Genomic DNA, 27,082 nt, shown 5'->3' with positions numbered 1-27,082 from the left:
CGCTTCCCGCTTAAAGCATGGATCTTCCCTATACATGTGATTTTCAGCTGTAAGTTGTCCGAGTGTTGAACCTACATGCTTCAGAGTTCTGCATTCTTCAAAATGAGGTAAGAAGATTGTACTATGATAATCAAATTTTAACATTTATTAATTTAATCACAGTAATTCATGTTTGCATCTCAATTTAATTAAAAAAAAGAGAAAAGAAAAAAATGTACTTTGTTTTGCTTCTACGCATATTTTTCAATTTGGAAACAAAGTTCAGGAATATAATGGTCCACAGAAATGACCAATGCCCAGGAAACACCAACAAAAAAACAAGTTTGTATTCTTGTATTCTTACAGAAAGTAACTCTCACCAAAGCAGATTCTGGTCTGGTTTCATGATCCCAATCTCATGAATCATCATGTCTCATAGGTAGGATTTATCTTTATTGTGTTGGGTTAACTTGATTTAAAGCTTACCTTTTTACTGTGCCTCTTTTTTCACTTTGTGATTTTTTAGATGTGCTTTACTCTTTGGGCTAACAAGCTGAACAAACAAAGGCAAAAAAACATTCATAAAAATAAGATGGAAATTGAAATCTGAGCATGACACAAAGACAAAAAGAATCATGGGGATAAAAAGCTGATGGGGAGAAAATGAGGAGAATGTTTCCTACAAAAAAGGAGGGTTTGAAAATAAAGGAAGAATGAGTAGAAATTGAAAGTAAATCCAGTGACATAGTGGAAGAGGGTGTGGCTAAAGGGAGGAGAAAGACAGGAGTTAGAGGAAATCCTAAAAAACAAAAACTCAAAAAAAAGGATAAAATAAAGAAGTAGAAGGAGGGAACAAGACAAACAAGGTGAAGGAACAGAGTCGAAGGAAGACCCGAAAATCATCATGAGGCATACAGAATTCAACTGCTTTTAGAAAAATGGAAATAGCCACTGGAGAACCATGTGAAATTGGTTCTCCCAAACAAATTAACATTTTCCCAAAACTGGATATTTGGTAAAAGAGTTCCATTTTTCATTTAGCATGACCATGCACCTAATAAATTTCACATCTGATATGATTGGTGTGTTTTGAAATGCAAACAAATACTCTTTCAATTGTCAAATCTCTCTCTCTCTCTATCTCTCTTTCACTCACATGGACACGCACACAGATGCACTCTTGCAGCCTCTGCAGGCAGTGGTCAAAGACTCCATGAAGCATTGACCTAAATGGAAAAGAATGCAAACCCTCGCTCCTTCTTGCAGTCTCTTTCTCCTCCCCCTCATGTGTCACACACACACTGGATAAATTAAGTGGCCATAGGGAGAAACAGAGAAACAGGCTAAGAAGTAGGAGAGAGAAAATATTACCCAATTTTTCCCACATTGGGTCAAGGTTTTATTTTTATTTTTCTGCCTGGTTTTCTGACTTTTTGGTATATCTAACCCTAAAAACAAGAAATGAAAAATGATCACCATCATGCAAACTCATAATTGCACTAGGGGTATAAGAAAATAGTGTACAACAAGGGACATTAGATAAGAATTAAACATATGTATGAATATTTTTCCTTTACTTATACTTTTCAGAAAGCAGTTTAGATCAGAGATTAGAGGAGCAGGATTATGTAAAATTGACTTTTCTGAGCTTTACATCATGTTATAATGTCATTCCTTCATAAACATTATAACTGGGATGATGCTTTGTTGTTTGCAGTTTCCAGGCTACTTAACGTCCACCTCACAGAGCAGCCCTCTCTCGTGACTTCCTCACTTCAGACTAGCCAGCAGTAATTAGCAAACACCTGGTGGAACTGCACATCTGCTGATGTAACGCTGGTAAAAACGTTATTAAGGATTAACAGAGGAGCCATGTTCCAGTAGGTGGCGTTTCCAAAAGAGCAGGAAATTTTAACCCTTCTATGGTCTTAAGAAATGGGGTCATTTGAACCCATGAGATTTTTACTCTCACAGGCAAATGCTAGTAATTAGGTCAAATTTAATCACTCTGTGTTAGTCTGTGCATGGGTTGCACTGACCCCGTGTGCACTTCTCTGCTTTCTGATTGTGACCTTTGCCATGCTCCTCTTGAGCATCATGCTAAGACTGTGGAAGGGTTAAAGAGACAGAGGCCCAATTTCAAGGCATTCAATTACAGTCACATTTCTTTTAAGTCATATTTGATATATATAGCATTTTTATAACAACTGAAGGTAACACAGTTACTTGATTATACTATAAAATGGCACCACATGCCAGGAAAATACATAATACTGTCCCTTTAAGCAAAATCAGTTAAATATGCTCAACAACTATTTTGTTTATTGTAATGGTAAACATTACCATTACATGTTTTGTCTGCTATCTTTTGTCTGTACCCGAATAGCCAAGTTGGGGGTCCAGGTGCCAATGGCCAATTAATGGGGTACAGCCTATACATCCTGTCAGCCTATTACAAAATACACTGAGATACAAAATGCAAACAGCCATGAACACACTTGACCAAATGGTACCTTAAGGAGATCAGTTAACCTAACCTAATGTGCTCAGTTCAGCTTTGTAATTTTCTGAATTCATCAATGGAGTTAAATAACTAATTTGAATAATAAACTGATATTACTGTGCTGTTTGATAAATAGTATCAATAGGAATGTATGTATGATTAAATTCAAAATGAAAACTGAATTACAATCAACTGAGACAGTAGGTTAGCTTTTATCCAGTTTATGAGAAATGGTTGTGGCTCAGACGTCAACACTAAATGCCAGCAGCTTTAATAAAAATTCTTTAGGTTTAAAGATAAAAATGCAACTTATCTTTTGTTGTTGAATAAAAAATATACTCTTAAAGTAAATCTAGGTCAGAACTCCAAAAGAGCACAAAATACCAAATAGTTTAAATAACTTGAAAAACTTAAATTTTTCATGGTCTTCCTCTCTTTTCCTTTGTCTCTGTGTACTCAGACCTCAGCCAGTCTCTGAGATTTTGTCTTCAGCAGACATTGCAACGTCACCCTGCCACGTTGAAAAGAAAGAGGCAGTCTGCCTTTTTCTCTCAGCTTCACACACACACACTCACTCATCTGCATGCAAACACACACGCACACAGTTTTTAGGTCAAAGGAGGTAACAGTACAAAATATGGAGAAGAATACAAACAGAAGAAATCGAAACCATACATGCTTTTTTTTTTCTTCATATATGTTGATGGAAATGACTATGTGTCCTTCATAAAACCTGAATGTATTTCAAGCATCTCACATGAAACGGAGGCAATAGAAAAAGAGAGGAAAAAGCAGAATTATAGACAGTGGTGGAGGAAAAAACCACAAAAAAATCCCATTTTCAGTTTGTACCAAGCCATGTAGGGTCACAGCAAGCATTTGACATAAGGTGCTCTGGTTAGATGAGATCAAAGCTAAACTTTGATCTCATCTAACAGAAAACTACACTGTACCTTGCACCCACTGTACTTAAAGTAGTGGTGTGCAAATAATTTGGTGATTCAACGTCACCTAGTTGAGTATAATGAAATACAGCACAAAGATTTTAGGCAAATACAAGAGTTCTTTATTTTTATTAACTAACTACTATTTAACATAATGTAGCAATGTAGAAATTATATAATTACCTAATAAGGTAATTATATAATTTCTACATTGCTACATTATGTTAAACATTAAACCTTCTAATAAACACAATTGTTTATTAGGATAACTTAATATATTTTTGAGTTCCAGTAAGATTTTATTTTCAAATGCAAGAACATATATTATATTATATTATATTATATTATATTATATTATATTATATTATATTATATTATATTATATTATATTATATTATATTATATTATATTATATTATATTCCTCCCGGTCGGACATGCCCGGAACACCTCACCAGGGAGGTGTCCAGGAGGCATCCTAACCAGATGCCCAAGCCACCTCAATGACTCCTCTCGATGTGAAGGAGCAGTGGCTCTTCTCTGAGTCCCTCCAGCATAACTGAACTTCTCACCCTATCTCTAAGGGAGCCCCAGACACCTACGGAAAAACCCCATTTCGGCCGCTTCTATCCGAGACCTTGTTCTTTCGGTCATGACCCAAAGCTCACGACCATAGATGAGGGTATTGATGTAGATCAACTGGTAAATCGAGAGCTTCGCTTTTTGACTCAGCTCTCTCTTCACCACGACGGACCAGTACAGCGCCCGCTTCACTGCAGATGCTGCGCCAATCCGCCTGTCGATTTCCCATTTCCTTCTTCCCCCATTCTTGAACAAGATCCCGAGATACTTAAATTCCTCCACTTGGGGCAGGACACTCCCCGACCTGGAGAAGGCACTCTACCCTTTTTCGGCTCAAGACCATGGCCTCGGATTTGGAGGCACTGATCCTCATCCCGGCCGCTTTGGGATGAGGATCAGCTACGAACCGCTCCAGCGAGAGCTGCATATCACGACCTGATGGTGTCAACAGATCCACATCATTCGCAAAAAGTACAGAAGCGATCCTAAGGCCACCAAAATGGATCCCCTCAACACCTTGGCTTGTTCGGGACATGAAAATAATTAACAAAATTAATGTTCATTGTTAAATTATTGTCCATTATTGCTCATTGTTCAGTCCTGGCGGAGTCCTACTTTCACCGGAAATAAGCCCGAATTACTACCGGCAATGCGGACCAGACTCTGACACCAGTCATACAAGGACCTGACAGCCCATATCAAAGGGCCATATCTCATACTCCCAGAGGACTACCCACAGGGTTCCTTGAGGGACACAATTGAATGCCTTCCCCAAGTCCACAAAACACATGTAGACTGGTTGGGCGAACTCCCATGCACCCTCCAGGACCCTGCTGAGGGTGTAGAGCTTGTCCAGTGTTCCACGACCAGGACGAAAACCACACTGCTCTTCCTGTATCCGAGATTCGACTATCCGATGGACCCTCCTCTCCAGGACCCCTGAATAGACCTTGCCATGGAGGCTGAAGAGTATGACCCCCTGTAATTGGAGCACACCCTCCGGTCCCCCTTTTTGAACAGGGAGACCACCACCTCAGTCTGCCAATCCAAGGGAACTGCCCCTGATGTCCATGCAATATCACAGAGTTGCGTCAGCCAACACAACCCTACAACATCCAGAGCCTTAAGGAACCCAGGACGAATCTCATCCACCCCCGGGACCCTGCCACCGAGGTGCTTTTTAACCGCCTCAGCGACCTCGTCCCCAGAGATTGGAGAGCCCAACCCAGAGTCCCCAGGCTCAGTTTCCTCAATGGAAGGCATGTTGGTGGCCACCAGCCTACAACATCCCGAGTCGAGGTCAGCAGCACACCATCCCCACTATAAACAGTGTTGGTGCTGCACTGCTTCCCCTTCCTGAGACGCTGGATGGTGGACCAGAATCGTCTCAAAGCCGTACGGAAGTCTTTCTCCGTAGCTTCTCCCTCTCCGAACTCCTCCCACATCCGAGTTTTTGCCTCAGCAATCACCAGAGCCGCATGCCGCTTCACCCGCCGGTACCCATCAGCTGCTTCTGGAGTCCCACAGGTCAAAAAGACTCGACAGGACTCCTTCTTTGGCCTGACAGCATCCCTCACTGAAGGTGTCCACCAATGAATTCGAGGGTTGCCGCTGTGACAGGCACTGACAACTTTGCGGCCACAGTTCTGATAAGCTACCTCAACAATGGAGGTACGGAACATGGTCCACTCAGTCTCAATGTCCCCTACCTTCCCGGAACTTGTTCAAAGTTCTGCCAGAGATGGGAGTTAAAGCTGCGTCTCACAGGGAACTCTGTCAGATGTTAACAGCAGACCCTCACAACATGTTTGGGCTTGCCAGGTCTGACCGGCTTCCTCCCCCACCACCGGAGCCAACTTACCACCAGGTAGTGGCCAGTGGACAGTTCTGCACCTTTCTTCACCTGAGTGTCCAAGTCATACAGCCGCAGATCCGACAAAACAATGACAAAGTCGCTCATCGAACTGCGGCCTAGGGTGTCCTGGTGCCAAGTGCACATATTTATGCCTGAACATGGTGTTCGTTATGGACAATCCGTGACGAGCACAGAAGTCCAACAATAGAACACTACTCGAGTTCAGATCGGGGGGCGTTCCTCCCAACCACGCCGCTCCAGGTCTCATTGTCACTGCCCACTTGAGCGTTGAAGTCCCCCAGCAGAACAAGAGAGTCCCCAGGAGGGGCACTCTCCAGTACCCCCTCCAAGAACTCCAAGAAGGGTGGGTAATCTGAACTGTCGTTCGGCCCGTAAGCACAAATAACAGTCAGAACCCGTCACCCCACCCGTAGGCGGAGGGAGGCTACCCTCTCGTTCACCCAATGTACAGGTGCAGAGAAGGGGGGCAAACAAGTATGCCCTCTCCTGCCCAGCGCCTCTCTCTGTGGGCAACTCCAGAGTTGAAGTACGTCCAGGCCCTCTCAAGAAGACTGGTTCCAGAACCAGAGCCATGCGTCGAGGTGAGGCCGACTATTTCCAGCCGGAACCTCTCAGCCTCACACACCAGTTCAGGCTCCTTTCCCACCAGAGAGGTGACATTCCACATCCAAAGAGCCAGCTTCTGCAACCGAGGATCAGATTGCCAGGGTCCCCTCCCTCCCTCAGCCACCACCAATCCCACATTACACCCAAACCCCCTCCCATGGACCCACCACCTGTGGGTCCATCGGAGGGGGTCTCCTCTTTGGGCTGAGCCCAGTCGGGCTCCATGGGTAAAAGCCCGGCCATCAGGCGCTTGCCATCGTGCCCCCCCTCCAGGCCTGGCTCCTGAGTGGGGCCCTGGGATCCGTGTCCGGGCGAGGGAACGCCAAATCCAACGCTCTCTTCCATCAAAGAGGTCTTCAGGCTGCGCTTTGTTTGTTCCCTCACCTAGGACCTGTTTGCTTTGGGTGACCCTACCAGGGGCATAAAGCCCCAGACAGCATAGCTCCTAGGATCATTGGGACACTCAAACCCCTCCACCACTTTAAGGTGGCAGCACAAGGAGAGGTTCAAAAAGCTCGTCTAATAAATAAAATACAGATATTTTTCTTTCCAAACTGTTTAATGGTAGCCGTTAACTACATACCACATAGGAAATAATCATGACAGCATTAATAATGTACTTACAGTGCTTTACATGAACCTTTTCTTTTTTCCGTAAAATCTTCAGTTGTCAGTGTTCTATTGAGATTGTACATGACAGACTGACATAAAGCGGAGCATAATTATGAAGTGAAAGGAAAAAAAACATGATTATAAAGTTTTCTACAAATAAATTCTGAAAAAATGTGACAGGTCAATGAGTGAATGTCTTAACCCAGCTTCAGATGTGAAGTTTTTTTCCCCTCATTTTACTTTAAAAACAGCTCAAGCTCAGTCAGATTGAATCAAGAGTCTGTAAACCTGAATTTTTAAATTTTGTCTGAAAAGCTTTTCTGTCCCTTCAGAAGAAAAAGTAAATATTTTTTCCGTGAAATATGGTGGTGGCTGGATGATGCTGTGGAAATCCACAGCATTATCCATCCACCACCATATTTCACGGTTGTGATAGTATGTGAAGGTGTTTAATTTTTCTCCCCATACAATAATTAGCGTTTATACTCATCAGATTTCAGCTCCTTATTCAATATATACTCTGTAAATGCACGTGGCAAACTACATACAATGGCATTTTTCTTGCCAACCTTCTGTAAAGGCCAAAATTGTTGAGTGTCCAGTTGAAGGATTTTTCCTGAAACATATTTATGTTTTTGGATTTAATGTGACAAACTGTGGAAACGTTAAGTTGTAAAAGAACATGTCATTTCACATTTTCAATGTGGATGGATGTTTCTGACACGGACTTCTGCCGTTAGGACTTCCAGATGCTTGTGGTGACATTTTTTTTGCTGCCTTAGGTCTTCTGATTCCTGCCACAGTTATTTCTGATCAGAACTGGATTGACTTAAAGAGAGAATCACAATGTGTTAATCTTCTTATTACTATCCCATATCCAGGGAATAAATCTACAAAATGTGATCTCTGTTTAACAAATGTGTGATCGAAAGAAAGTAATTTAAATCACTTTCCATTTTCATTAAATTGACGTCAAAAGTAATATTACACAAAGAAATGGACCAAAGACAGAAACAAACTTTGTGCTAATGTTAGACTTTTATCTTGATGTGCTACCACTGTCCAATATAATTTGCAAAACATTCTGCAGGATTACTTTATCACTACATAAAGTGATGAACTGTTAGCTTGAGGATCTCTGAAGCTCTGCTGGTTTTGGCCAAAATGCAGACGAGAAGGAGCACAGGTAAATGTTGCTCTGTCTCCGTTTCTTCCTGAGCTGTGGGTTTGGCTAAATGCCAAACTGCAGCAAATGAATCTATGGAGCGATAAAGAGCTGCAGGCTTTGCAGGCCAACCTCTGACTGAGGCAAAGTTACATAGGCTGAATGTGGGGAGTAAGAAGCATCACCCTCTCCTGTTAACAATCATAAGACACATTCAACAGATGTTTGACTGCAGTGTCTTCTAATTGTACCTTTTGAACTTTTTCATATTTTTTCCCTTTCTAGCAACAAACTGCATCATGTTTTATTGAGATTTCATGTGATGGAGCAACACAAAATACTATGTAATTATAATTACATTGAAATAAAACCTTATAATCATGTATGTTTGTATTCAACCTTCCAGGGTCAATATTTTATAGGAGCACTTTTCACTGACATTTGCAGTCAGGTTGGCATGTTGAGAGACTAAAACTTGAGCCCATTCTTTTTTCCAGTAAGATATCTCAAGATCACATTCTGTGACTGAAACCAGATTTTTATTTGCGAAAAACTTTTAACATATGGATCACTTCTCTTTCACTTTGCAGTTATGTGCTACTTTATGTTGATCGGTCACATGAATTCCCATTAAATTAAATTGTAATTATTTTGTGATAGAATGTGAAAAGTTTTAGGGTGTATGATTGCTTTTCCAAGTCAATATACAGGTATATAAACTCTACAGTGCCGGTGCGATTGGATGCATAACCTCATGATTAAAGCTTATCAAACACAAATCATTGACTGGCACCAGACCTCATCATCCTTCACGTTTATGAAGGACAGTTTGAATGTGAAGATTTGTATATACTGCATAACAGTGGCGGTGGGCAGTGTGATTGTTACAATGTTTGCAGAAGCCGTTGACATTAACCTCCATTACAACTGATGATCTTCTGACTGTATGCTATTATTTCATCCCAGTTAAGCCCACCTGCTGTTTACCATCATAACAAACCACAGAGGTGGGTGTCTGGCCCAAAGGGTGGGGTACTCTTTGTCTGGTGTTGGAGATTATCCTTTCTCCAGCTAAGTTCATAATGTATGAGGTTCAAGAAGAGTCACTGAGTTGAATTCATAAATTCCATTTATTCCCAAAATGGCCCCTAACAAGTTTCTTATTCCTCTTGTAGGCCTCTATGTAAGCTACGTCCTAAAGAGGGTGTCCCCTACTGTCATTTCCTTTAACCTTAGCTGTGTATATATGTGCGTTTGCATGTATGCGTGTGTGTATATACAAGCATGCAAACAGCTAAAAGAGATGGAGGAAAACACAGAATTATTTATTCCCAACACTGGGCATGTGTACATCTATGCCTATATTTTACAAAGCTCAGGGTATAAAGATAATAAATTTAAATGTCTTATGGATTTGTTATTTAGACAGCAGGGTGATCATATAAGAAGCTAATTTTATCTTAATCTAAAAAAACACACACAAAAGCTATCAGCTTACCTTTTTACCTTTCTAATCAAAGTGTGAACCCCCCCAAAAATCTAATATTTTTCACTATTCCACAATGCAAAAGTCCCAACACAACAATAAATCAGAATGTTTATAATGGATGGGGCAGTACAGTGGCACAGTTGGTAGAGCTGTTGCCTTGCAGCAAGAAGGTTCTGGGTTCGATTCCCGGCCCCGGTCTTTCTGCATGGAGTCTCCATGTTCTCCCTGTGCATGGTGGGTTTTCTCTGGGTACTCCGGTTTCCTCCCACAGTCCCAAAACATGACTGTCAGGTTAATTGGCCTCTCTAAATTCTCCCTAGGTGTGAGTGTGTGTGTGCATGGTTGTTTATCCTGTGTGTCTCTGTGTTGCCCTGCGACAGACTGGTGACCTGTCCAGGGTGACCCCGCCTCTCACCCGGATCGTTAGCTGGAGAGGCAGCAGCACCTCCTGACCCCACTGAGGGACAAGGGTGTACAGAAAATGGATGGATGTTTGTAATGGAAGACATGAAACAGGAGCTATAGCTTAAGATGAATGTATTGGATGTTTTATAGGAAAATTGGGTTTTTGTATGAATTATGAAAAACCAGACCTTTTTTGAGATCATAAACCCAATTTTATAATTTTAAAAACTGAAAGCAACTGAAAGAAAATGTAACAAATTTATATTTGTATTGGTGCAAACGTAAGACAAGGCAAGTTTTATTTGTGTAGCATATTTCACCAATGGGCTTTACATGATGAAAGAACACATTCCACTGACAAAAGTTTCAGTTAAGATTATGAATACAACAAAAGGCAGCTCTAAAATATTGTTTTTAGCCTTGATTTAAAGCTCAGTGTTTCAGCATTTTTGCTGTTTTGTGGAAATTTATTCCAGATTAGTGACACATAAAGTGAATGCTGCCTCGCCATGTTAGGTTTGGCCTATGAAGATGCAGAGTAGACTTAAAGTAGAAGACCTGAGGAGGATGGAAGGTTGCTATTACAACAGAGATGTACAGTAATACATTGTGGCACAGGGAGCCAATGTCAAGTTTAGAACTGGGGTGATGAGCACTATTTGTTTAGTTTTAGTGTGGACACATGTACCTGGATCAGCTGCAGTTACCTGTTTTTACTTGGATTAATCTCTTGCAAAGTAAAGATAAACACATGGATGAGTCTTTTTAGATCTAGTTGGGACATTAGCTCTTTATTTTTCAGGTGATAGAAGTCAGACTTTGTAACTGTCTTTATGTGTCTAAGGTTCAGGTCTGAGTACATCAGACCTGACATCCTGATTAGTACCCTCCACACAGCTTTAATGCATGTAATGCTGTGTGCTGCCTTGATTGTTCCTCCTTTGGATTGTCCCAAAGGAGGAACAATCCAAACAGGAGTGCTATAAAAACGAAGCACTCCTGTTTGGTTTTTATAAATAAATAAATAAAACATAAATATTAAAATGAAGAAAGTTATGGCACATGATGCATTGATTTGTCCTGTGCATCTACTCAACACTTGAATGGGTTCATAGTCATCTGGTGACGTAAAGTAGAGCCATGTGTCATCTGCATAGCTATGCTGTTTTATATTTAATAGAAAAATACCACAATACCCAGGCTTATAAGATTTCATTCTTTCCTCTGGGGTATGGTCTTAATTTCACATATCATGTTTGAGGCAACAGTAATGATGGCGGTAGGAGTTTGCCATGCAATTGGTGTTTGGAGTCAGTTGGAACCGTCTCCCAGTTTTAGTCCATAAGGCTAACACTCTGACATCAAAAGGTTCTTTTCTGATAAAGCTGGAGTGTCTTTTGTCATCTTTAGCTATCTCTGTAGTTATGCTGCTCTTTGTTTAGTCTGTTGGAGGGCACACTTTGACCATTTATTGTTTCAACTTTTAACTTTGTTTTAAACACATTCCTTTGGTAAGCTAACTGTATGAGCCACACTTTGAGCTCATATCACGACATATAAATTATTGTTCACATGTAGTATCTTGCAGACCATTGGTCCAGGGACCCCAGTTTGAGAAAGACTTCCTTAGATAGAAACTTTTAAATCAAATTTGAATGATGAACTAACTTTGCACTGATTTGATAGGATCAACTGGAATTTATGATTGAATTGAATTGATTTTTATTGACGCAAAAAAGTCCTTGTCCACTAAGTAAAGCTCCAAACAGTCGAGCACTGTACCAGAAACCTCTTCAAGTTGCTCCACTCATATGCCACGGTTAACAGTGTGCTTCGATGGAGTTTGAGCTGTTTTGCAAGAATGGTGAAAATGTTGTAGTGTTCTTCTATTACAACCCCCACTCCCCCCGCCCCCCCAAAAAATACAGTATTTACTACAGCTGTTATGTGACAAAATGTGGAATGATTCAAGAGATATTAATACTTTTGTAAGGCACTTTTTACACCTTCAAGATACATTTTCTGCACAAGGTATACTGAAGGCATTTTCTTAACTTGTGTTTACTAACATGAGTAGACATCTTACTGAAGTACCTTTTTTCTGTCTTCTTTAACACATTTAAGTTAGAATGTTCCTACTTCCAAAAAGCATGAGCTGCAGCTGCCACTAAGAACTTCTCATGCTCCTCTTCTAGCTTCAAAAAGCACAAATCAGCTTAGCAGGCAAGTCCAGCTCAGTCAAAAGGTAACATACACAGTTAAAATTCATTATCTTGTCTCAACTGATTGATACATTTCTCCATTCCACCTTCACATTTTGATTCTGACTAAATTAATGTTATTGTTTTTTCTCAGAAAACTTTATAATGGAATGAAGAAGCTTGAGTCACATCATTGCTGGGTAGTTTCCTCCTGCTGATCATTTCTCTCAGTGCTGTCTGGCAGAAACATGATGCTCATACTTTCCATCCACAGCCTGTCTGGGCTGTGTCCATGTGTGTATGTGTCAGCAGAAGGGGGATGGGCTTGATATTCTTTGCACAGAGTGAGGAAGAGAAAAAGTGGGGAAATATAGTGCCTTGAATATTCTTCCCTTTCTTTTCCCTAGACCTGTTTTCTTTTCCAGTTGTTCATACTAAGCTTGTGTGAACTACTTCCACACAAGCTTATACTGTTGTACTTTCTTTGATTATTTTTCTTCCCCAACTGTCTCTGAGTTCAACACAGAATACAGCTTTGGACCATTAGAGTCAAACAGCGCAATCCAGAAACATCCAAACACTTTAAACAGTTAACCAGTGGGCGGTTGACTGCTGGTAGATGATGACTAGTTGACCAGGTGTCTCCTTCTCCTGATAGACCTTTTCAATTAGACACTTCCTCATCTCTCAGTCTGTCCTTGTGACAGTTCCCTTCAAGTTATAGGTTACATAGTGCTTTGCAAAACCATTCATACCTCCTGAACTTTTCACATTTTAAAACATTAGAGTGACAAATGTCATTGTGATTTACAGAAATTTAAAATAGACTAATCCCAAATAGGGCATAGATGTGAAGTGGGAAAAAAAACTGCTGTATTTTTAAATAAATAAAAAGTCTGGCTTTGTGTTCAACCCCTTGCACCAGTACTTTGTAGAACTATCTTTATCCTGTTTCCCCATCATGCACCCCTTGTTAATTTAAATTAATACATAAATTAATGTGAAGTTTTGCGGACTTCAAGGATTTTCAGCATGACAGTTTCACTGCTCTAAACTCAGCTAAGCCAGCTCCCATTGGCCCTGCCTGCTCTACATCATAACAGATCTAACAGGTAAACTCTTTTTTAACAGCATCTCTGCACTTCACTGAATGTCTTACCAGAAATAAGGACAAGTTGAATGTAAACATCACTGAATATACTGAAGAAAAATTAGCTGATGTCCAAAAACAGCTACCTGTAGCACTCAATGAACCCAAACTCCGTAGACTGTGTGACATTCAAGCTGGATTACAACAACAAAAACACATCTCCAATGACTTCAAACAGGATTTTTTTTTGTTTTAAAACATCTAATTAACAAATGAACAAAAAATGTATATAAAATCTAATTAATCTATAAAAAAAAGTTACAAATATATATTTGTATTTTTGTATTTTTTCTAGATTGAAGTGTGGAATTGAACAGACTTAACTGAAATCTGAATACTTAATGTATCATTATCCATCCATCCATCCATCCATCCATCCATCCATCCATCCATCCATCCATCCATCCATCCATCCATCCATCCATCCATCCATCCATCCATCCATCCATCCATCCATCCATCCATCCATCCATCCATCTTCATACACCAATACCCCATTGGGATCAGGAGGGCTGGTGGTGTCTATCTCCAGCTGTCAAAGTTCGAGAGACGGGGTCACCCTGGACAGGTCGCCAGTCCATCACAGCATTTATGTGTACCATTATACATAAATAATGTGTAACGGTATACATACATAATTAGGTGGACATAATTCCACATAGGTGTCAGACTAAACTGGAGTTGAATACATGTGCACTGCATATCTAACATTTTTCTGTGTAAAGAAAATCAAAATCTATTTATTTAAACTTCTGTTTATCAAGTGTTTGCTTCACATTTATATTTTATGTTTTAGTTTCAGCTAATTCTGCATATAGAATCATCCTATTTTTACTTTTAATTGTGTCTTAGTTCATGTTTCAGTTACTTCTTGTGGTTGAAGTGATCATGACATATTTAAATGCCAGGCGTGCTCCAAAGTCTGAGTTTACTTTGGCAAGTCCTTCAAAAGGATTTGTATTTGCATCTATGCATGTGTACGCTGCTGCCTTCCTGCTATGAGTGTATGATTTTAACATTCTGTCAAGATCAAGTCTTATTTATTCTATCAATGTGCACAACAGCTTTTCTTTTTAAAGAGAAGCTTTTAGTTTAGTTTGACCTCGATGACAAAAAGAGAAATGGATGGTGAGAAATGGGAAGGGCTGCAGAAGGAGAGGGAGGAGGAAGGAAGGGTGAGTCATACTTGTGGACGTGGCTTCTCTCTCCTTTCTTTTCCCTCAGTCCCTGGGTTTCGTTGTTTCTCGTCGCTCATTTTGCTTCCCAAACCCGAGTGAAGCCTTCAATTATCCACTTTTGCAAAAATAAAGACAGAGTGGTCCATGTCCACACGGCCTCTCTCTCATGCTCCTTTCATTTGTTGATCCCTCCTCTTCCACCGAAGCTATGAAATAAATTCAGAATGAGAATCAAGTGTATTTTACCAAGTATGTTTACAAGGAATTTGTCCAGGGTTACCATAACTCACAGTGCTACTAACATTACACACAGTGGATCAAAAGCACAAATTTTAAAAAGCAAATGTTCTTGATGTAGCTATGTGAACATGTAGAGCCTGTGGGTTTTCAAATTTGATCACTTTACAACACTTAGAATTGTGTTTCTTTGGTATTTTTACATGATAGAAAAACACAACATAGTGAACAATTCCAAAGTGGAAGACTAAACAATATGACTACATATATTTTGTACATTTGTACCAGCTTTGCACATTCAGATAAAAAATTTTCAATTTTTTTCACAAAATGGACAATGTTGGTCAAATTTTAATGAAAGTGCATACAAAAAGTACATTTCATGTCCGCACAAAGATTATTAACTGGAAATAGGTCTGAACTTTACGTCTATCTGAACAATCTGAGCTCAGGCAGTGTAATAAGGGTCACTGAGATGACCCTCTGTCCCAGTGTCAAGTTGTTCATTCACTCTAACAGGTTTTGTTTTAGGATTACCTTTGTTTACTTTCATCCATCAACTCTGACCAGCATGCTTATTCCTCCTGAAGAATAGCATCCCTACACCACATGCCACCACAGTAGGAGGAGTCACTGAATAACGTGCTGTAATAGTTTTCAACCACTATTAATGATTTTCAGGCAGAAATGTTTTTTAATTGTGCTCAAACTGACCAGAGAATCTTATTCCACCTGTCTGTTGTTTTTCTGCATGGCTTTTAGCAAACTTTAAAAAGGACTGCTGATGGTTTTCTTTCAACAACGGCTTTCTTCTTGCCATTCTTAAAGAGCCACATTAAATGTTTTTCATTCTTCTTCAAGGCACTCCAATTCAGTTTATTCATGTCATGCCAATTTACAACACATCATCTAAAGGCACTTTCTGAAAGAAGTCATTTTATTTCAGTCATACATAGTAAGTTGAGCTTATCAAACAGTGCATTAATCCCTCATACCAAGCGTACATGTAGCAACAGTGGAGAGGAAAACCTCCACTTTAACAGGAAGAAACCTCCAGCAGAACCAAAACCTGCTGATCTGCCAGGAAAGAGTGGAGGTTTGAGAAGACAGGGAGACAAAAACAAACTAACTGATATATAATTATTTGCTATGTAAAAAAAAAAATAAAATTGAACGGGAGAGGAGAATGTTTAGCATTATTTCAGCTGATGACCCATCCAGGAAAGGGACTGGAACAGAAAGAAGACTTTTTTTTGTAAATTTTTCTTTTCAGTGGAGAAAAATAAATAAATAAATCCTATTCAGGAACATAAAATGTACAAAATGTTTTAAACTCAAACGTACATGGATAACTCACATGACGTCAGGTACAACTAGGTGTAAAAATATAATTTTTTGTGCAACTTTGTGTCAAGAAAATACAGGTCCTTCTAAAAAAATTTGCATATTGTGATAAAGTTCAGGGGCGGCACAGTGGCGCAGTTGGTAGAGCTGTTGCCTTGCAGCAAGAAGGTTCTGGGTTCAATTCCCGGCCTGGGGTCTTTCTGCATGGAGTCTCCATGTTCTCCCTGTGCATGGTGACTGACTTCTGGCCTTTTGGCATTTCCTTCTCTCCAGTCTTCCTCCAGATTCTGGCACCTTGATTTCCGAATGACATGCAAAATTTGCCTTCATCCGAAAAAAGTACTTTGGACCACTGAGCAACAGTCCAGTGCTGCTTCTCTGTAGCCCAGGTCAGGCACTTCTGCCGCGCTGTTTCTGGTTCTAAAGTGGCTTGACCTTTGACCTGGGAATTGCAGCACCTGTAGCCCATTTCCTGCACACGCATGTGCACGGTGGCTCTGGATATTTCTACTTCAGACTCAGTCCACTGCTTCCCCCAAGGTCTGGAATCGGCCCTTCTCCGCAATCTTCCTCAGGGTCCGGTCACCTCTTCTCGTTTCGCAGCGTTTTCTGCCACACTTTTTCCTTCCCACTGAGGTGCCTTCATACATCACTCTGCGAACAGCCTATTCGTTCAGAAATTTCTTTCTGTGTCTTACCCTCTTGCTGGAGGGTGTCAATGATGGCCTTCTGGACAGCAGTCAGGTCAGCAGTCTTACCCATGATTGCAGTTTTGAGTAATGAACCAGGCTGGGAGTTTTTTAAAAGCCTCAGGAATCTTTTGCAGGTGTTTAGAGTTACTTTGTTGATTCAGATGATGAGGTTAACGGCTCGTTCAGAGAACCTTTTCATGATATGCTAATTTTTTGAAAGGAATTTTGGGTTTTCATGAGCTGTATGCCAACATCATCAGTATTAAAACAATAAAAGACCTGAAATATTTCAGTTGGTGTGCAATGAATCTAAAACGTGACAGTTTAATTTTTATCGTTACATTATGGAAAATAATTAACTTTATCACAATATGCAAATTATTTGAGAAGGACCTGTACAACATATTGATGGGTATGTGAAATTTTATTTGACAGATATTCATTCAACAATCAGTTAAAATAGTGAGTTTAGGCCACTAGACCCCAAACAAATGATAAACCTTATGCCCCCCACAGATTACTGCACAGTAGCCATTGCTTTCAATACAAATGGAAGATATCATATACTGATCCCATATCATTCTTCTAAACATTTACTGTTATTTCACACATTCTATAGGAAGCCTCACAGAGACCATTGTTTCTAGCTGCTTCAACTGTGCTAATCACACTAATTGCCAATTATAAGATGCTAATACCTGTTATTTTTCTTTTTCGTCTTAGTTTTTAATAAATTTTTAGGAACAAATGGTGAGAGTTTTCAATTACTATCTCTTGCAGCTATATACATTGTACATTATAAGATTACAAAAGAAGCGGAAATGGCAATAATATTGTCAAAAAAATAGAATAATAAATACAGTTACACTGATGAAATGATGACAAAAGAGAGATGAGAATAAAATAAATAAAAAACACACAATAAAATTCCCTGTGAGGTAATATTTTTTACTGGCCTGAAAGTGTAGTGAGTGCAAAAGGGTCCTTATTAACATTTCTGTCTTTGGTTGTCATGTTGAATTGAGTCAGTGATCTCACACATTCAATATGACATGCCCTCTGTCTGATTACATCAGCAAAAGAATTAAAAAGCTGCTATTAATTTCATCATGTTAGTTCTCAAAGGTAATTTGGGAGCAGCTAAAACTGATCCCTGAAGATCAAAAGTTTCAATAACTACAGGTCGTATATTTGTGCATTTTTATACACAATAGGTTTTTGTTTCAGCAAATTATATTTTCTGCTTTCTATGGTATTTGGGTGTCTTTAAAACAGTGGTTCCCAAAGTTGGCCTTTGAGGGCCGGCACTTCCATGTTTTAGTTCTCTCCCTGGTGGAAGAAACAACCTCTTCAGCAAGTCAAGGTTCTTCTTAGACCTTCTTAGCCAGCATTGTATCCAGGTGCTTTAAACCAGGGAGAGAACTAAAACATGCAGGACGTCGGCCCTCGAGAACCGACTTCTTTAAAACCTCTACCGGTCTGAAGGCATCCAGGTGAAACATATGATCACTAGGTGTAAACTTCCTGTCTTTACCAAACGCATACTGATGATTGTTCATTGAGGACCCCCTTCTTTCTCATACACATACAAGGTCACACATGTGCACCTCCATCTGTACCGTCCACATAAAAATCCCTCACTCCCTCTGCTCTCTCGTCATTGTCGGTACTGTAAACTTCAAACAACCAATAGCTTCCGTTCACAAGGAGCCCATTAAATAAAACAGGCGCACACACTGAGCCGTAAGCAGGTTTAACTATTATTAAAAGTCCTGAAGGCAGTAATGAGAAAGCAGCAGGTAGGCTTTTCATCATCTCTCCTCACTCTCTTACACACAAACACACACAGCACACTCACAGACACGCAGTCTTGCTGTGTGTGATGACATACAGCTGTGTGTTTAGGTTTTACAACCTGAGAGGAAGTGCAAGATCGGCAAGAGAGCAACATCAAAGCTGTTGCTACTGTACACTTAGGCACATTTTAATACAACATTGTTTATTTCTCAAGTAACATCCCTCTTATTGTCTCAATATGAAATGCTAACATGTTATTCACACTGGAAGAAAACAAACAAATTTTCTTTATGTGTTGCTGTGGATAGCAATTTAGCAGAGTATCTTCAGGTCCCATTTTTAGAAAGCAGAGTTAACAAACTTAGTAGAAGGGAGTTACTCTGAATAAATCTATGCTATACCCTATATAGTCTCATTTTCACCCTAAATTAATACATAGTAAACAGTTGTTAATGATTTATAAAGTGTTTTGTAGATGGGTCACATATCTATAAACTTTATCTATAAACTATTTATTAGCCATCTATGAGGGGAACCTTATTGTAAAATATTACCGAATCATGTTATTTGTCTGAAAAGATCCATCCATCCATTTTCTTTACACCCTTGTCCCTCAGTGGGGTCAGGAGGTGCTGGTGCCTCTCCAGCCAACGTTCCGGGCGAGAGGCCCTGGACAGGTCGCCAGTCTGTCGCAGGGCAACACAGAGACACACAGGACACACAACCATGCACACACACACTTACACCTAGGGACAATTTGGAGAGACTAATTAACCTGAAAGTCATGTTTTTGGACTGTGGGAGGAAACTGGAGTACCTGGAGAAAACCCACCATGCACAGGGAGAACATGGAGACTCCATGCAGAAAGACCGGGGCCGGGAATCGAACCCAGAACCTTCTTGCTGCAAGGCAACAGCTCTACCAACTGCGCCACTGTGCAGCCCTGTCTGAAAAGATATCAATATTTATTGTATTTTGGACACCCAAAAATATATGAATAATAATGTAGTCACATATTTTTGGGTGTCCAAAACACAGTAGATACTGATCTGAAGTGACCAAATGTGATATCGACTATATTATTGCTTTCACTTCTCCTTAGTGGTTTCACAAGGGGTGACAGTTTTCAGTCAAGGTGCTTGAGAGCTTGCTGGCATCACAGGGACAACCCAGGCTCCCCGCCATTCAGTTTCATCCTTTAGTCAAACGTTTCTGAGCTCAGCGCACACCAACTCTCTGTCATTCATGCTATTACTGTGAGTGAGGTACAGATATGAATTGCAGTACTAACAAAGATGACAAATGACCCCCTTTTGTGTCTCACCAAAAGTGTTCCGGACTCTACATCCGGAACACAAAAGGATGTGCTCTGGATGTGTTCTTGCTCCACCCATTTTGTTGAGGATGCATCAATACATCCTTCTGTGAACTTGAGCCAGCACGATATCCCATAATGCAATGCGTCACCAGCAATGGTAAATAGAGAAGGTGAGTACAGAAATGTATCGCTCTTTTACCACAATTTGTCATGAATTGTGACTCAGATGTGTGATCTGAGTGTGATTATAAACAGACTTGCGTGTGTGTGGGCGTGTGTGTGTGTGTGTGTGTGTCTGCATGTGTGTAGGTGTCTGTGTGTGTGTTAACACAAATGCAGAATTCAGGAGATTCATACTTGTCAGAAATTTCTGCAGTTCCTTCAGTATTATTGTCAACCTCTTGTCAGATGATGAGAATCAGTTTTTCTAGTTGGTGTTTTGATCCATATTGGTTTCTGTAATGTGACTGGTGTTTAATACTTTCTGCATTTTTTAATAACCATCAATAAAATAATTTTTTTGTCCTGACAGATACCACTGTACAATGAGAATCTTATGTTCTCTGCAAGAAAGCAATGGCCACCTAGACAGCCGAGCATTATTATCATATTATCTATAAATAGAGCAAGTATGAATTCAATGATAAAATTCATACTCGGCCGTGGGAGGAGTTTGGAGAGGCCATGGAGAAAGACTTCCGTACGGCTTCAAGGTGATTCTGGTCCACCATCCGGCGTCTCAGGAGGGGGAAGCAGTGCAGCACCAGCACTGTTTATGGTGTGCTGCTGACCTCAACTCGGGACGTTGTAGGCCGGTGAGTACTTCGAAGACCTCCTCAATCCCGCAAACATGCCTTCTGTTGAGGAAGCTGAGCATGGGGACTCTGGGCTGGGCTCTCCAATCTCTGGGGACGAGGTCGCCAAGGTGCTCAAAAAGCTCCTCGGTGGCAGGGCCCCAGGGGTGGATGAGATCCGCCCGGAGTTCCTTAAGGCTCTGAATGTTGTAGGGTTGTGTTGGCTCACGCGACTCTGCAATATTGCATGGACATCAGGGGTAGTTCCCCTGGATTGGCAGACTGGGGTGATGGTCCCCCTGTTTAAAAAGGGGGACCGGAGGGTGTGCTCCAATTACAGGGTGTCATACTCTTAAGCCTCCATGGAAAGGTCTATTCAGGGGTCCTGGAGAGGAGGGTCCATCGGATAGTCGAACCAGCTCTACACACTCAGCAGGGTCCTGGAGGGTGGGTGGGACTTCGCCCAACCAGTCTACATGTGTTTTTGATGACTTGGAGAAGGCGTTTGACCGTGTCCCTCAGGGGGCCCAATGGGGGTTTCTCCGGGAGTATGGGGTACCGGGCCCTTTGATATGGGTTGTTAGGTCCGGTATCACCGGTATCAGAGTCTGGTCCGCATTGCCGGCAGTAAGTTGGGCTTGTTTCTGGTGAGAGTTGGACTCCGCCAAGGCTGCCCTTTGTCACCGATTCTGTTCATTACTTTTATGGACAGAATTTCTAGGCGCCGCCGAGGTGTTGAGGGGATCCGTTTTGGTGGCCTTAGGATCGCAACTATGCTTTTTGCAGACGATGTGGTCTTGTTGGCTTCATCAGGTCGTGATCTGCAGCTCTCGCTGGAGCAGTTTGCAGCCGAGTTTGAAGCGGCCGGGATCAGGATTAGTGCCGCCAAATCCAAGGCCATGGTCTTGAGCCGGAAAAGGGTAGAGTGCCTTCTCCGGGTCGAGGGGTGGGGAGTGTCCTGCCCCCAGTGGAGGAGTTTAAGTATCTCGGGATCTTGTTCATGAATAAGGGCAGTAGGGAGCGGGAGATCGACAGGCGGATTGGTGCAGCGTTTGCAGTGAAGCGGGCGCTGTATCGGTCCGTCGTGGTGAAGAGAGAGCTGAGTCAGAAAGCGAAGCTCTCGATTTACCGGTCGATCTACGTTCCCACCCTCATCTATGGTCATGAGGTTTGGGTCATGACCGAAAGAACGAGATCATGGATACAAGCTAAATGGGTTTCCTCCGCAGGGTGGCTGGGCTCTCCCTTAGAGATAGGGTGAGAAGCTTGGTCATCCGGGAGGGACTCAGAGTAGAGCCGCTGCTCCTCCACGTTGAGAGGAGCCAGTTGAGGCTTGGGCATCTGGTAAGGATGCCTCCTGGACGCCTCCCTGGTGAGGTGTTCCGGGCACGTCCCACTGGGAGGAGGCCTCGGGGAAGACCCAGGACACGCTGGAGGGATTACGTCTCTCGGCTGGCCTGGGAACGCCTTGGGGTTCCTGGAGGAGCTGGAAGAAGTGGCTGGAGAGGGAAGTCTGGGCCTCCCTTCTGAAGCTGCTGCCCCCACGACCCGACCCTGGATGAAGCAGAAGAAAATGAATGGATGGATGGATGGATGGATGGATGGATGGATGGATGGATGGATGGATGGATGGATGGATGGATGGATGGATGGATGGATGGATGGATGGATGGATGGATGGATGGATGGATGGATGGATGGATGGATGGATGGATGGATGGATTCAATCAAAAAAATCCTATTTGAAAATGATTTATGTATTAGTCCAACCCTATTTCCATCATGGGAGAAGAAGTTTAGCTGGTTGAGTAACAGAAATACCTATAAGTACCTATAAAGCTTCTATCAGTCTATTTTTGAGAGCGTCATTTCTTCATCCGTCATCTGTTTGTGCAGCAGCATCAGAGGCAGAGACCTAAAAAGACTCAGTAATCTGATAAAAAAGGCTGGTTCTGCTCTGGAGACGACTGGAATCTCTAGACATTATGCAAAGAAGGATTTCTCATGGGATCAAGATAATTATGAACAACCCTGACCATCCCTTTCACGAGACTGTGTTGGGAAGGCAGAGCATCTTCAGTCAGAGGCTTGTTCAGATTCATTGCAGTACAGACTGCTACATCTTTCCTGCCAACAGTCATCATGATCTTCATTAACTGTTTGAAGAATCTAAATTAATGAGTTACAACAACATTTAATTTCCGTTTGGGATTAATAAAGTAATTTTGTATTTGAATTAAAGACAAATAAAAGAAACAAAATATGGTAAGAAAACCAGCTGAGGCTCAACAAGAATGGAGAAACAAAAGATAAACTCAAGGAAAAAGCTATAGTGTTCTGAAAAATGAGTATAAATAGTATGTGTGTGTCCTTGGCTAAAATGCATTGAACTATCCAAACAGACTGAAATAGAAGCAGTTATTACTCCCTGTAATTCTGTGACTAAATGACTTTCTATCCGTCCATCTCCTTCCCCCTGTCTGCCTGAGCACCAATTGTAATGTACTGTGGTCAGTTAGCATTGAGGCAGACTGCAGGGTGGAGCCCTTCACTGTAACCACACACACACTCTCACACACATGCACACACAGAAGGATACAAGTGCCTGGTTCTCACACATGCACACACACACAGTCGTGTTTTCATGTCTTGTGGGGACTTTACATTGACTTCCATTCATTTTCTACAGCCTCACCTTTATCTTAACCATCACATTTATCTTAACCCCACATCAGCATTTCCCCTCATGGGGACCAGAAGTTGTCCCTACAAGAAGCAGTGGTAACCACAACCCAACAATGTAGACAGAAAAAGGTCCCCACAAGGACATAAAAACCTGGTGCACACACACGCACATGCACACATGGTCATTAATATTAATTCACTAAATCACAATACTTTTTTTTTCTTTTCACTACTGTAATGTGTGTAGGCTATTTTGTGCTGTGATGTAAAAAAAGATAAATAAATATCCTGTCCAGGAGGAATGCTTAAAAACTACTCTGCATTTATTACCTCAAGGCTGGGCTAGTCTTGAAAGTCCATGTTAAAAATGTTAAAAGTCTTCAGCTGATCCAAAATGCTGCAGCAAGAGTTCTGATAAAAATTAAAGAGAGAATATTTATCTTATTTTAGCTCTCTTTCATTTGCTCCCTGTTAAATTCAGAATAGAATTTAAGATTCTCATTTTCACATATAAAGTTAATAACAACCAAGATCCACATGGTGCCTAACTGAGCACAGTTAGTATCGAGACACAAAGATCCTTTAGCTATCAGGCTCCTCTCCTGTGGAACCAGCTCCCAGTTTTAGTCCATGAGGCAGACACCCTGTCTACCAAATCTACCTCACTGGATTTAAAACTTTCTTTTTGATAAAGCTCATAGTTGGACTGGCTTAGCCTTTCTTGAATTATTTCTGTAGTTATTCTGAAATAAGCTTAAGTTACTGGAGGACCACTTTTTCTCACTTTCTTTTTCCACTCTTCTCCAATCTACATTACTTGCTGTTATTTAAAAAAAGAAATCTCTCTCTCCATATTTACATCAGACCATGTTTATCATGGTCTGATGTTCCATTTGGCTGTGATTCCTTCCTGGAGGAGGGCATCAGCTGAGATGATGCTGCCATCACCTAATCATTCTCTCTTTCCAGATATTAACTTTTTACTTTTATGAACATTGAAAAATATTTTGTGTCATCTGTTTCTTCTTGTCCATTCTGGTCTGTTTTTTCAAACACCCAGTCAGTTGTGTCAGATATAGCCATTCAAACTGAGCCACCAGGTTCTGGTTCTGCTGGAGATTTTTTCCTGTTTAAAGGGGAGCACACATGCTCGGTGTGAGGGATTGCTGTAAAGTCAACGACACAAAGCTGCTTCAGGAGGAGTGAATCAACTGGGTGAATTGCATTGAGTTGAACGCCATGCTGTGATTGCAGCCAAAGGTATATCAACAGTATTTAGTTGATATTTCAACCATCGATGGTTGTGGCAGCATTATGCAGCAAATAAGCTGCCTTTTTTTCAGCTAGACAACAAAGTTGGTGTGAGTTGATGGGATCATGGACTTGCTATTGGGATGCAGGCTTAGCTTCCAAACAGGACATTTACCCTGTTCTTCTGTTTATACAACCAGAATTACAATTGTTGGAACGGTTTAACACCAGTGCCCAAGTCCAGTGCCTGAGAGCTATAACCTGCAACACACTGGAATCAAGTGAATGGTTCGTTAACAGGCCTCTGCAGATCTACATAATATGCAGGTGAGGGAATTCAGATATGAAATTAGGAAGAGGAAAGATGCATCTAAAGGTTGTAGCATGATAGCTCTGAAGGACTGAACTTAGGCACCCCTAGTTTAGATGAAGGATTTTCATATTAGTAAAAGGGCCCAGTCAAAGTCTGGATCTAAATTCAAAAGATAATCTATAGCATTACATAAAATTGATAAGCACAAGCTTCCTGGGATTTACCATGTTTATCAAATAAAATCTTGGTAAAATGCCTTGAAGCCTGTTACTGAGGCAGTAACATACATTTTTTAAAGTTCAAGAAGTCACATGACCTCATATTCACCCATTACAAACCCTTTATTACCCACTACACAACCAAACCCACATACATTCCAGTAGGCAGCATGCAGAATTACTTTCAAAGTCTTGGATCTAAATTTGATGGTTATAAATATATTTGTGAGGAGTCTTAAAACAGTGGAAGTAGGGACTTGCCAACTCAAGCTTTTTAAGGACTCAAAGCCAAATGGTAACTAATTTGAGCGTGTTAACTGTTGTTTTTTCTTTCAAATTACAGGCATGTTGAGGTATTACGTTCTTCAGTAATGCTATTCAAGAACAGCTGTTTTCGACAATTCAGACTGATGGAAGAGGATATATTGGATTTTCACAATGCCGCCCCAACAGAGGTAAATGCTCTCTTTGTCATTTCCACCTGTAAAACTGATTTAATCCCTGTCCTGTTCTTGTTCCTCAACTGAACATTTTTTATGACAACCTCTAGCCCTTCACATAACCGGGGTTTTGATGACACCAATGAGAAGGAGAGTCATCTTTCCTAAGGGGCAAACAGCTGTAAGAAACACAAAATGATGATTTTGGAACCAAACCACCTCCCTCTGCTCTCCCCGATCAGTCTGAGTGGTGAGTGGTGGAGAGCAAACAGTGCAAACACCTGGATTTGACATCTGTCTATCTTTTAAATGTGTGTGTTCTGTTTTAGCAGTAACAGTAATGGTTATAAACACGGATTCCTCAGACTTATACAAGCAACCAGTAGCAACATGGATATAGTCAAAAAAGAACTTTTAACATGCACATCAATGACAGGTGAAAATGGACGGCACATAAAATACTTTGACATATAGTGCAGGAGTTTTCTTATCAAAAGCCATTATTGTCATTCAGTTTACTACACTTTGGTGCAAGCAATCCTTTTATTAAGTCCAAATATCAGAGAACTTAAGAAAATTTGTAAATATTTTATGCTAGAAGTATATAATGGCTAAGCCCACTTGTCTCAAATTGAGGTGGCAATAACATAGTGTATAAATATATAACTATATGTTAGCATAAGCATGTGTGTGCAAATAAGTGGGTTTGTGTATGTATATATGTGTAGACAGTGGCGCAAAAAGTGGGTATGCAGGGTATGCAACGCATAGGGGCGCAGCACCAGAGGGGGCGCCAAAACCCCGTCTGGAGGGGGCGGCACGCCAATGTTCTCCCATACACTTCAGCGCGCCTTACCTCGCGCACATAACGAGGTAAATGTAGCGAGTTTTACCTTTCACGTATCGTCGCCTCGGGGAGGGGGGGGGGTGTTGAGTGAGCGTCGCTCCTTCACCCTGAAGTTCCTTCCTCGGGGGGAAGGGGGGCGCCGATCTATGTTTTCGCATCCACCTGAATAATGTGTAGTTGCGCCACTGTGTGTAGACATGCATATGGGTTTACATATGCATATAGTTATAGGTTGTATTGTGATGATCAGGCTTTTTGTGTTAAAAGTTAATTCCAAATAGTCTAAGGTTTTCACCAATTTCTATATTCAACTCAGTGCAAAGCCAGAAAACGAAATAACTTCGGAACATGCAATTAGACTTTAAATAACAATGAAGAATTCAGAGTTTTACTTAGACATTCTGATTGTATGATAGACTGATGGTATGACCACATTTGCAATTTGCTGAGATAAATG

General features: G+C 41.1%; 1 long non-coding RNA gene across 1 annotated transcript in view; it reads right to left on the bottom strand.

The window, feature by feature from the left end:
- Positions 1-14,924: 14,924 nt before the first annotated feature.
- The window catches only part of LOC145552448 (uncharacterized), a 17,684-nt gene continuing 5,526 nt past the window's right edge, over positions 14,925-27,082 (bottom strand). The window contains exon 3 of the long non-coding RNA XR_014088507.1: positions 14,925-22,425. This is a non-coding gene — a long non-coding RNA (uncharacterized LOC145552448). The remainder of the gene's footprint in view (positions 22,426-27,082) is intronic.

Source organism: Poecilia reticulata, chromosome 8, assembly GCF_904066995.2.
Source record: "Poecilia reticulata chromosome 8, P_reticulata-male-v2, whole genome shotgun sequence".
NCBI lineage: Eukaryota > Metazoa > Chordata > Actinopteri > Cyprinodontiformes > Poeciliidae > Poecilia > Poecilia reticulata.
This window is presented reverse-complemented; position numbering and strand designations above follow the sequence as displayed.